The sequence below is a fragment of the Dermacentor albipictus genome, chromosome 9 (assembly GCF_038994185.2).
Source record: "Dermacentor albipictus isolate Rhodes 1998 colony chromosome 9, USDA_Dalb.pri_finalv2, whole genome shotgun sequence".
Classification (NCBI taxonomy): Eukaryota; Metazoa; Arthropoda; class Arachnida; order Ixodida; family Ixodidae; genus Dermacentor; species Dermacentor albipictus.
Window position 1 is genome coordinate 13,881,043 of NC_091829.1, and position 12,811 is coordinate 13,893,853.

The 12,811-nt window shown below is 43.9% G+C and overlaps 1 protein-coding gene across 2 annotated transcripts in view; it reads left to right on the forward strand.

The window, feature by feature from the left end:
* The first annotated feature begins 2,516 nt into the window (after positions 1 to 2,516).
* The window catches only part of LOC135903622 (pyrokinin-1 receptor-like), a 212,096-nt gene continuing 201,801 nt past the window's right edge, over positions 2,517 to 12,811 (forward strand). For both annotated transcript variants that reach the window (XM_065433928.2, XM_070525528.1), the window contains exon 1: positions 2,517 to 3,196. The gene's annotated coding sequence lies outside the window, so the exon portion shown is untranslated. The remainder of the gene's footprint in view (positions 3,197 to 12,811) is intronic.

Below are 12,811 nucleotides of genomic sequence, written 5' to 3' on the forward strand. Positions count from 1 at the left end.
TTTAAAAAAAGGAATTCGTATTGTCCGAACTGTGTTCTGTGCAAGGAGGTGGCAAGCGGGTGTTTGCTGTAGTTGAGTCGATAAACACCAGCGCAGCAATCATAGTTGTATCTTGCCAGTGTTGGTGGAGGAACTGCAGAACTGTGAACGTGTGGTCAAAAATTACGGATAACGGAGAAAGCATGTTGCATGAGCAACAGACGAATCAGCGAAGATAGACAGAAAAGCTTTTTTATGCATGCTTACGACACTTGATCTAAACAACTAAACTCAAACAAGAACATCGCCAGGAAAACATCCAACGCACTGCACCATGCACCAGACTTAAGAGGAATCTCTAGAGGGGAAGCCGATTCCCGCTTCTTCGTCGGAATACATCTGAAACATGGACATACTTTCTTTATGTTTCCGCTGGAAAATCTTCAATGTAATTTTCTGCGTTTAAATAACATTAGAACATTACTCATTACTTGAAGCATATGCAAACGTATTTGCTTATCTTTTCCGCTGACCGCTTTTCACTGGCTAAGAAATGTTAAGCGTTTTGGCTCGCCTGCATGTGTCCTAACATTCAGGGCGACAGAAGCGGGTCGAGTCGGCTTGTTGGGATGGAATTGGCCCGTCGAGCTCATGTACACGCTAGCCGGTCGTGCTTTACGAGTGTCGAGTGTTGAGTCGGGTTGAGTGAGTGCAATAGCACCGGACAGATTGATCCAGCGCGCCCCGTTTGCAGAGTGCATGCAAACCTGGACGGGTCGGGCCAACTAGCGCCAAGACTAGCGCGGACCCACTGTGACGTCGCCATTTATGCTCCGGCAGCGGGAATAGTATTAGGACTCGGCAAGGGACAAGAAGTGTGCAAGCGAACCTCATCGTAACGTTAAGACCCGTGAAACAGAGCTGCCGCAGACGGCTGCGGGAACCGGAAAACCAATTCAAACGCGTTGATATCTAGCCTCGACTCTGCGCGTCGCCGTTGTCCAGACTCGTTGTCCAGACCTCGTTTCGACGGTGGCAATACGCTGTGTCGCTGTGCTGATTCGATTCTAAAGCACAACCGTCGACAATCATCGTGAGATATGTGTTCTGTCGTAATATTTTTTTGTCTCTCCGCTAGTGCAGTATATAGGGGTCGACCTATTTTCGTGTAAATACCGTAAGTTCTGACGTTCCGGACGGCTCTTCGCATCTCTGAAAACACATTTGGTAAGTCTAATAGATCATCGCTTTATGTGCGCTACACATCCAATTACTGTGAGAGGTGGCTTGATAAGCCAGAAAACACGCGAACGGGTAGCGACGCAGCTTAATTTAAGGAACACTAAAACAGTTTAGATTGATCAGTATCCTTTGAAAACTCTAGATTAGGTTAGTTCGCGACAATGGGTTGATTACTAGAAGAGAAAAACGAAGATTGAAGTTTCAGTCACTGAAAATTCGCGCCGAAACCACAGCTCCGGTTCGCGTCACTGTGACGTCAAGCATTTCAATTTCCTTTTTCCGTATTTGGGCCACGTTGGGTACGTCAAAGCCCCTGAAACTTACTTGGTCTAGTGTTTGGCTTCTTTAGAACACAATGTGTTGTTTTATTCAAGCATGATGAAGCTGGCGTCAGAAACAAGGAAGAATTCAAAGAAAATTGTTTAACTCAAGTTTCCTTCTCTCTTTTTGCTATAATTTTTACTAAGGAAAAAAAAAGGTTTGGTAAGATATTAAACTAATTTGTGCGTACTGCACCGTAAGTCCAATTTGCAATCTGGCTCGTTCAGGTTGTCTAGGCCTCGCGAAAAGACTCAGAATAATTTCTCGCTCCCAAGCGACCACACTTGCGTGGAAAGCACTTCCTTAAATTTGTCGTTGCTTTATTTCGAGCATAGCATAAATTTAGTCAGGTCAGAAGCGCCCCGGTAAAGAAAACGAGAGTCAAGCATCCTCTTGATTTACGCTTGAAATTACACGCGAGGCCCAACACCACTTTCTAATTTCCGGCGAATAATAAGTGCTACGCCCATTTTTAATCAAAACAGGAACTCTTATAATCCGTTCGTTCTTATGCTTTCTTCGCGAACTTCTACAAACCCGGCGCTCCGAATGAACTGACGTACTTCCGGTCCCGAACCACATACATTCAGCTGCGAACGAGGCGGCCAGGAATTCCTCCACACAGGAAAAAATGCCCTCGCAACCGCCACCGCGACATTGAAAGTAGAGAGAAGCGCCGACGATCGCGGCCAGGCGCTGTGAGAGCGCGAAGAGAGAGGGGAACAGGAGAGAAAAAAAAATGGAAGAAAATGAAGAGAGCGAGTGCCGGAGGTGACGTTGCCCCGAGAAACACGTGCTCTGGTCGTCACGCCTCACGTGACGGTTGCGTCACTGGCGCGCTCTCACCATCATCGAAGCAGCGAGAAGAAAAGTTTCTCTCTCCACGACGGAGACCGAGAGTAGAAGGTGGCGAGAGCGGGGAGGCTGGAAGGAAGTTCCGGAGTTGGAACCCCGAGTCCCGCGCGCCCAGTCATCACGACACGGGCTGCCCGAACGGTTGGGTCGGCCCGGGGTGCTCCTTAAATCCGACGCAGGCCGGTAGTGTCGTCTTCAACTTTTTCGTTCTGCCATTTATAAAAAAAAACAATTGTTACGCTTCGCCTTTCCTGCTTAACTTTCGAAAACGAAATCCCCTGCTTCTCTTCGACGTGTTGGTGCGAGTGTCAGTTTATGTATAAAGGACCGAAGTGAACTTTCGTCGCTGGATCATCCTCTTCAACACGTGAAGCTATGGTCCTGCGCTACGCTCCCGACTTTTGTGCGTTTGATGATGACTCGAAAATCCTCGCTCACACTGATCAGCACTGCCCCTCCAGTAATTGCTCGGACTCCTCTGTGGATAATCACTTGGCTCGGTGTTGACACTGCATCGCACTTGTCCCGTGCCAGCTAATGTGGGTGTGAAGAGTGTTACCAGACGACGACGGGCCAGAAAAACGCTGTCATTGAGAAGAGGAGAGTTGACTGCAGTGACCTCTTGTAATGTTTCCCGTTTCTTTAGCGACTGCTCAATTCGTGCGCGTAAAACGAACAGCGCCTTCTTTCGTTATTTAAACCATCTATTACGAACCGAGGACTTGCGACCACGACAAGATTCGAGCTGGAAGCCGTTTCGCTACAGCGCCCCGACATCTCTTCCACGCAACAATATCAAGTAAGTAGGCTCCCCAGGACTTTATTTTTGCGTGTGTGTCATTGACAAGGTTTAATTTCTAGCTATAGCGTAGATAGTGCAGGAAAAAAAAAGTGTTAGGCACAGGCGACACCATTGCTGATAAGAATAACGTCTGCATAATCCGCTGTGCTTAGATATGTGTGACTGGTTAAGCTGAAACTCTTACCCATGAATCATATGAGGCCTTTCAGCCCCTATTTTGTCTCCAAACAACAATTATCATCGAGGTCGGGTGCCTATCATTTCCTTAATAATGCGCGTCCGGCACTTCCAGGTCACGAACAGCATGCGCGTATCATCGTGACCTAGCGTTCTGACGGGGAAGAGGCGGGAAAGAAGAGGTAAAAAATAAAATGCGTGCAAGATAGATGACAATTATTATTTGTGGACAAGGTGAGCGCCAGAAAGCGTCTATGCGTGGACTTCATAGAACTCATTTATGCAGTGCCGCGCTCCACATATTGTGTCACATTGATCCCAATTAAAATCCCAGTATTCAATGACGAATGCAGTTTTAGTCATTTAAATTAATATACGATGGCCTTATAGGCAAGCATGCCTTACAGAAATCAAGCAAAAAAAAGGTGAAGACGGGTTCCCACTTATTTTTCTCCAGTCAAAATTTGAGTTTATTTTAATGTCAACTAAATCTATAGGTAATAATGTCTTCTGTCATTTGCAAACTAAAGGTGTATGGCATGATTGTTATAGCTACGGTCTGCCAAAATTCAATGTTTGTGGGATTTTTCAGTCGGCATCGAAAGCTGATCAAGCTTATTAGAATGCGCCATGAGATTCCAGCGGAAGGAATTGCAGAACCACGGAATTGACTACGAAGCAAGAAAAATTCAAATGTGAAAAAAATTTCTACACAGCAAAAAAAAAGAATACATATTCGTATTGTTTGCGCTCGCTCCAGCATGCTCCGAGTGTTACGAATGTGTTTTTTTTTGTTTCTTTTTTGTGTTTGAACATTTTTGGTTGATAGGCAGCACGCGTGTTATTGTGTGCGTGACCCTACAGCTTATTGAGTATGTACTTCCACGCCTGTTTTCTTTAAAATAAATATCTTTCAATAAAGTTACTAAATATAAATAAAATCAATGAATATCCTAGCTGTATGTTTGAACATATTAGTTCACCGGTACGTCAACGTATAAGTGTTTGTTGATAAAAAGAAAGCGCGACCTGTTGCAGCGGAGTGGATACAGAGATCCCGTCAAGCTGCCGGATCGACAAAGCTTTTGTGTCCCTCTTCCCTGCATTTAAAGTGCACGAATGCAGAGATAAACTGAAATAAGTTGACATCGAGACATTTGTTAGAAATTAAAGCTTAGCATAGTCAACAGATACTTTCCTAAAATACCAGAGTTCAATTTCTCCATTTCACTCCTTTTGAAAGAAATTTTCTAAATGAACTTTCGTGTAACGCAGGCTAGTCGAAAAGGAAACAAATTACGCATGAATGTATCCCACGATTATTTACTGGATATTGCCTTGGGATATAATGCGTGGATGAGTTTATGCTTATTATTGGTCAGTAGTGGAAGCTACTTCCTACTGCTTAGTACAAAGTGCAAAAATTCTTACTTGTCTTGCACAACATATCGCGCTGCCTTGTCCCGCATACAAGCATCAATGCTTTAGCTGCCTGCTCTTGTATACGTACCGTAAAGTGAATTTTGAATAAATCAACATCACTGGGGACATCAAATCACATGGGGACAAAATCACATGGGGACGCAACAAACTAAACAATGCATAGACAGGCATAATAAGGGAAACGAATGATAGTTTAGAAATGTGGGTCAAGGTGGTCCCGGCATTGTCGCGATGGACGAAACACCGTGTTTCTTCGCATTTCTTGGGTGCTTGGACGGGAACGAAATTTCCCGTGACGGTTTACCATTACGGCTGCGAAACTTCTCGGCCGTTTCATCCACTAAATGTACGGGGGTCACCGCGTCAGAAATTCTTTTGGGGGCGGGCGACAGTGTGGCGGGTTTAAACTTAGCCGCCTTCCAAAGGATACTGCGAAGACGAACATCGACAGCTTCCTTGAAGCACCGCCGACAAATAGGCCATACTTCTAACGCCACCGAGCCTCCATAACACCTTCGTCACAACGTCTGTTGCATTTCTGGAATCGTAACTTTTTACTAGTATTCTTTTTTCTTGGCGGTTCGTCCGCGTTTCGTTTTGTTTGTTCTTTTCACTGGCATTCTTTACTTCTTTTGTTTCCTACGCACGCCGCGCGCTTGCGTGTCACGTGGTTTGGTGATTTACGCGTGCTCTTGTCGGTATGCCAAGCGGGGGAGTTGCTTTTTATTTTTTCGTTCTCTCGCGTGTGCTATCCCGGAGGAACACCGTGAGGGAGAGACTTGGCAGTCACAAAGGCGCGCCTGCCGACCGGTCGGTCTCACAGTGCTTTGGGGGGCCCGAAAAAAGTAGCGCTATGCACTCTTAATGTCGTTCCACTATAGACGGCGTCCAACGAGATGGTGGCGCCGCCCTTGTGGCGTGTTGTGGAGGTCTCTCGCCGTGCTATAGCTACAGCCATGGCCCGATCTCAGAGGCCATGTAGCAGATGATGGCAAGCAAGAGAATCCCACGCGCAGTAAACAAGGCTCTTCTTGCAAGCTTTTCAGCAAAATATCCATATACTTAGCGCATTTGACTCCCAAAGGTACAATAAATTTTTTTCTATTACCGCCAGGAATTGTTGATTGTGAACGCAAGAGTCACGAGCGTGCTCATTTATCATATCTTTTTTTTTCGTATCAACTCATCTCACCATCCTTTATACCTCGAAGAACTGTTTCTCGAGAAGCCGGCGACGCAACAATTGCCAGAACTTTCAATGTCCATCGATATAAAGCATTCACATTGTAAATATTTTTTCACTTCGGCGTTCTGCATAAAATTGAAAATTATGAGGAACGTCTTTGATATGTCTGAATTTCAACTTTCTTTAAATTCACATATCAATAAATATGAGGAACTATGTCGCCGGTGAAGTAGTCACTGTTATCCAGAACACTGAAAACTGTAAACTGACGTAAAAATAACTAACTAGAGAGTTCAAGTATATGAAACACCTTTCTTTATATTTAATAATTTATGTAAGCAGAATATATACTCCGCAATATTTCGCTAATAGCTGGAACTTAAATGGAGCGATGTTTAAAATGTAGACAGGGGTTAAATGCTGGCATTACAGCATCCGGCTTTCGCACGTCAATGTCGATTTCTATGAACAGGCTGGCAAATTTTACTGTCGATTTCTAAAGCGAAGCTTTTTTTCATTTTTGTCATCTGTCCTCTCGGGGTTCGGTCTCCGTAAGTACCGTATCTAACTAAATAGACAAAACGGTACAGCCCCGAATATTGGTCGACAAAGTAGGTCCGACGAGGCCACCCTTGTTCCGCGTAATAAAAGAACGCATCACGAATAAAACCTCCACATATAACATCAGCTAAAAGCCACGTTTAAAGTACACACAGACTTCGTAACCGGACAGCACCTGCTATTGAACACCTTCGTTGATTTTTCTCGCGCTTATTTTATTTGGTCCACCCCCTTCTCGAGCAAGTCGATATGTGCCGCCTGGATGTGCGCCCATTATTGCACAACGGTCCAGGCTGGGTACTGAATGTTTAATGTACTGAGATAAGTGTCGCACTTATCTGTGCACACACATCTCACCATTTTCCCCTTGGCAAACATGATACATTACCTTGGCCCTCGTGGCACACACAGTTAACAGCTGCAGACAACGAGGCTGCAGCTTGCGTCATCCGCCACTACCCCTACCTCGCTAACTAAACCGAGCTTGGCGTCATCTAGATGCTGACATTGCGTTGAGTCGGCGTGGTTATATTTTTTATTGTCTTACCTGAAATTCCGCACTCGTAATTCGCGTGTGTGCAAAATTAACATCAACAATGAAAGAAAAAAATGAGGACATTAGGAAAGCGACATCGGTAAGTGTGGCATGAATGTTCGCAAAAACAAAATGCTTGTCTTCTCTTACAAAAAGAAAATGTAACAACATCAACCAAAAAGAAGCTCACGACGGCCATTTCCTCCCCCTCCCGTCTCCATCTTTGTCTTTTCCCTCTTTCCCTCTTTCCCGTCCCCCAGAGTAGGGTAGCCAACCAGACGCATTTCTGGTTAACATCCCTGCCTTCTCCCTTTATTTTCTCCTCCTCCTCCTCCTCCTCCTCCTCCTCCTCCTTGTGATACACCTTTGGAATATGCGCATTATGAGCACGGTGGGTGAGCGATGCGATGCGAATAAAGTACGATAGCTGCGTGGCATCAAGAGACTATTGGCCTGGGCTAGCAGTCTCGAATAATGCCGCACCAACCTTTTGAGCACACGGGCTCAAAGGACCCAAATGCAAAATATCATCTTTTTTGTTGACTACTATATGCTTTCAAAACAACAAATATCTCGCTTTGCAGTAAAGCCATAAGGAGTTTTAGTAAGCGGCAGCTAGAGTAGGACATTGGAATGCCTTATGTAACCACGCAAACGACAACGGACGAAGATTGAAACACACAGGAAGGGCACGGAACTTCAACTCAGATTTACTTCGGGAAAGCCCACATTTATACATGTATCATAATCAAACTTGATAATCATCAGACAACCATCACTCGACATTGGTATGAGTTGAAATCTGAGTTGAAGTTCTGCGCCTGTCCTGTGTGTTTCCGTCTTCGTCCGTTGTCGTTTGCGCGGTTACATAATGCATTCCAATATCGATCACCAACCAGCCCGCCTCTCCCTGTCAAAAAGTAGGACAGTTCCTTTGCCTGCCTAGATGGTTCAGTTTTCTCAAGAAACGTTCGTTCGTGTTGTCCTATGGTCAGTTCTGGTGCGAGTGCCGATATCTAATGTGGTTTATTTGTTTCAAGATTTATTTTGGCAGTGAGGCTCGTACGCTTATCCTGTAGTGACCATCCTTTTTTTTTCCGAACCGTTTTATTTTTCGTACGAAATTGGTTATGAACGACCAGCATTACCCACTGCGGTAGCCCAGTGGTTATGACGTTGCGCTGCTGAGATCGAGAGGTCGCGGGCTCGATTCCAGTGACGGAACCGCATTTCCACGGAGACAAAAAGCAATAATGCACATGTACCGAGATTTAGGTGCACGTTAGAGAACCCGACGGCGGTCAAAATAAATCTGGAGTCCCCGACCACGGCTTGCGTCATAATCAGATTGTGGTTTTTGCAAGTAAATACACACAATTCAGTTTTTAGGCGACCAGCATTCGAACAGCCGCGTATGCAATTGCATTCCTTTTCTTCCAACCGTTCACTAATAAACAACTTTTGAGTACGAACCCTTGAATTCGCGCACTGCCTTTGTGAAACTGCTATGCGTCAATCAAACGTAGAAGCATCTACAGGCATCCAGCGGATTTGATGCCATCAACCCCGGCTGAAACCATGCAAAAGCAAATAAAGAAATGTTGTCAATGTTCCATTCTTTTTCTGTATTCTTTATTAGACTTTAAAGGCGTGTTCTTTGCAGAAGCGTATTATACTCAAAAGTGCAGGGCTTGGTTTACGTCGTGTCAGCAGACGGGTTGTTCCAGTTTGTGCACTCCTTGTCTGCGACAGATCTTGTTTTATTTCTTGTTTGTTTGCGCTTTTCTGCGATTCTACGCACGTTCGTCATTTTTCTCTGACAGCATTTAAGTGGGCTCAGACTGCCAACTTAGTGCATCCTACTAACTTGACGCTGCCCCTCACTCCAAAAAGATTTCGCACATGTCTTCAGAAAGCTGACAACCGCTACCCCAGCCTGCGTCATACGACCTGTCAACCTTACATTGTTTCTTGAAGTAAGAGAAGAAAACAAAAGAGAATGTTGCATAAGCAACACTGCTTTCAATATTGCGCGGGGGTAGTGCTCTGAAATCCTCGCGCATTCCAGTTCTTGTTCAACGCTGCGTAAAACGTTGTGAATTCACAGTTCACAGAAAGGTTCGGTCGTTTTCCTTATACTGTGAGCTACGCAGAGAATACAATTTCTGGCCTGGGCGAATGTTTCATTATTTACATCAGCAAAGAGCATCATAAATCAACGGTCATAGAAAAGGCAATAGGAGCGCTTACTCGAAACTGTTTGCCTTTCAGTGGTGACTAAGCACCTCATTGTGCGGCCACTGCCCTATTTCTCGGGGTTTTTTTTTTCCTGATTGATTACAGCCTAAAACGAACTGCAATTCAGATAAATACAAAAATTGAATTAGGTACACATGACTTTGAGATAAATATGGACATAAATGAAATTTAGGCCCCGCAATAGTTGTGTCCCGAACTTGTCAAACCCCCGGCTTTGCTCACCGACCAATAAAACAAAATTCTATAAATAAAATCTGGAATAAGTTGTGAAATAGAGCACCAATACGCTTTTTTTTTTACTCTCGCGTTAAGGAAAAGCACGTAAAGCTATAACTTATGACGTAAAGGTTTTGCTTGCTGCGTTTTTTCCCCGTTGCATTATTTGAGCTGCGTGGTAGTAGCCTGCAGCTGGCTCCAAAACGCGATCATAAAGAAATGCCGTTCCTTCGTCTATATATATCTTCATCTAAATAGTTCATCTAGGTATATGAATATCTAAGAGTCCTTGCGCTCCAAACCCATTACTTAGTGCACGCAAGCTAGAATTATTCACAATATTTCGTCAATACGTGTCATTGAGAGTAGAGTTGACGGTCGAGCTTGAAATGCGTTTGATATGGAACTGCTGGCTCACTGTTTGAAGGGAGAAAGATAAAGTTAAGCAATGAAAGGCAAATAGGTTGGCCAGAATAGCCTTATGGTTGGCTACACCACAATGGGTTAAAGTGAAATGATGCCAAAGATAAAAAGAAACGAAACAAAAGTACAAACATGAACTGTCTACGCATGCGCCATAAGGCGCCTGGCAACAACCATAATTTTGCAATCTATCCTCGTATTTTCATATGTTTTAGGTACTTATTTTATTCTTGTGCTCAGTTATTACAGATGTATTTCCACCCGCAAATTTTCTACTTCGGAGCACGCTGCATCGGTACTGTTATTAACGGCACCGCTCTGGGCATGTTAAATATATACCAAGCACTATCTAATCATCAAACTCTATTATTATTATTATTATTATTATTATTATTATTATTATTATTATTATTATTATTATTATTATTATTATTATTATTATTATTATTATTATTATTATTATGTTGACTGCAGGACTCACAGGGTACCCTGATCATGAGCAGGAAAATTACAGAATAAAGAAATGAGTTGGAGCACATACGGCAGGCATTACCAAGTGATGACCGGCAGCTTACCGCAATCCTTCAAATGAAAAGCGTACAATCATTGCAGTCTACTTGTACTATAAGCACAAGGGGCAGAAACTTCAAGGTTGCAAAATAAAGAGAAAATCTTGAGATAGAGAGAATAAACATCTTTACTATATGAATGTAGCTATGGAGAAGCGTCCTAATTCCAGAATGCCTTGAGCTCGGGCAACGTCCAGGGCCCTCAAGAAAAGCTTGAGGGGTAGTTAAGGATCGCGAAACTCATGATGGAACGAAAAATGTCAGGCGTTACCTTAAGAGACAGGAACACAGAGGTGTGGATTAGAGAACAGACCAGGGTAGCCTAAAATTGAGTTTAGCAGGCCAGCAGTTATCTATACTGGTCACAGAATAGGTGCCAAGAGGAGGAAAAGAGCAGTCGAGGACGGCAGATAAGTATGTGGTGTGATGAAATTCGGAAATCCGCAAGCATGGGGTCCACGGGGTCCACTGGCGCAACACAGGAGTAAATGGAGATCCCTGGGAGTTGTCTTCGTATGGCAGTAAACTAACTATGCAATCGCCAATTATTCAAATTTCTTCCATTGAACTGCCAGATAACTTAAGTTAACCTATTATTCAAAGCGTTCCACTATCGAAGTAAGTGTTTGCGTGATTTGAAGACGTGCCAAACAAAGTGGGTGGCACCCGACTTTAATGCCATGACCTTTGCCAGACGTTGGAAGTGAACTATGAGTCACCGACATTTATAACGCAGCCTGGTTTATTGCTGATGTATATTATGCTTTGCTTGGACTCTACAATGGTAATAGCCTTTTTTGCTTCTCCTGAAGTTTTCCCACTCTCGCTTCATTTAACTGGAATCGAAGCGAAAAAAAAATTGTCGTGTAAACTGACACGAAAAGCTTCGCAGTCTGGCTGCTGCGCTTGCTTCTGTTACTATTTCTCAGTGCTTGCTTCAATCGCCCATGAACCATGTCAAGACCACGTGCGTCAGACAGACTGGCAGCCGTCAAGACCCTCTTCTTGAAGGGTCTCCGATTGACTGCCTTCTCTTTGGAACGTAAGTTCTTCAGGACAGTTTTGTTCCATATTTGGTATGTGATACCTTTCTTTTAGATATTTTATAGATTATACACCACTCTATATTAGATTGCACCATGCTCCGACGCAAGGACAACCAGTTTATTTTATGTTTCGCGGCATGTGGGCCTCGTCAGAATCTGGATTATCGATTTTATTCTGTTGCAATGCTCTTTTTGTATGTTGTAATCTATTTCGTCGGTATAATGGAATCTCGTTTCAGTTGCTTGTAATGCTCCTACTGCGCCTCCTGCGCTTATTTTCACACATGTGATCAGAGCCCGAACTTCTGAGATAGTGCTTCGACATTTAGCAGACAGTGTTCTAACATTATTTTTAGAACTTCAGTACTAGCGCATCTGACAACTTCGTTATTTCTTTATCTTCGTTTTTTTGTGTTCAAGGACTACATTTAGTCTCTTCGCCACGTACCGCGGTGTCTCGTACCTATCGCATTTCGCTTCATTAACGCAAGATGATGGGTTCGATGCTCGTCCATGCCGGTCAAATTTCATCCGTATAGGTTTCCGAAAACGCCTTTAATTATATATTTAAATCCACTTTGCGAACTCAAAGTAGTCGCTGTTACTTCTACTCCGTTCACTGTGGCTTTCTTTATAAGCCAGTCCACTTCGTTTGCTCGTAAAAGCCGATAAGCTACCGTAAACTTTCCTGCTGAATGTACCTGAACTTCTCAGTATTCTAGCTGTGACTTAGTGGTAAAAGTGTTGAATCGTTTTAGAGCACTTAAGCTTTTTCTCATTCATATACATCCTCGCATATTTCTTTTATCGATCCACCGAGCAAGTGATCGATTTCTTGATCGGCCGTCTGCTCCTTCGTTCAATCTGCCAGTCGCCCGATTGCTGAAAGGCGTGTTACTGGAATTTCCAGCTCGACTTTTGCAGTTAAAAATGACAAGGACTGCAACTTATAGCTCCGACGTAAAATGAGCATTTCGCAAAGCTCTTTAGACACATTGATTGGTGGTTTGTTTCTATATACGTCCTCGACAAGAGGGAGGCTATAGCGGGGTTATCGGATTTATTTCGGCCATCTCAGGCTCTTCTCAGTGGACTCAACTCCTTGAGGCGTTTCGTCGTTACGCTCATATCGGAAAGTGAGCACCACGGTCAATCATAGAGCCCGTGACCATGTGACGAGTACGAGAATGTCATAAA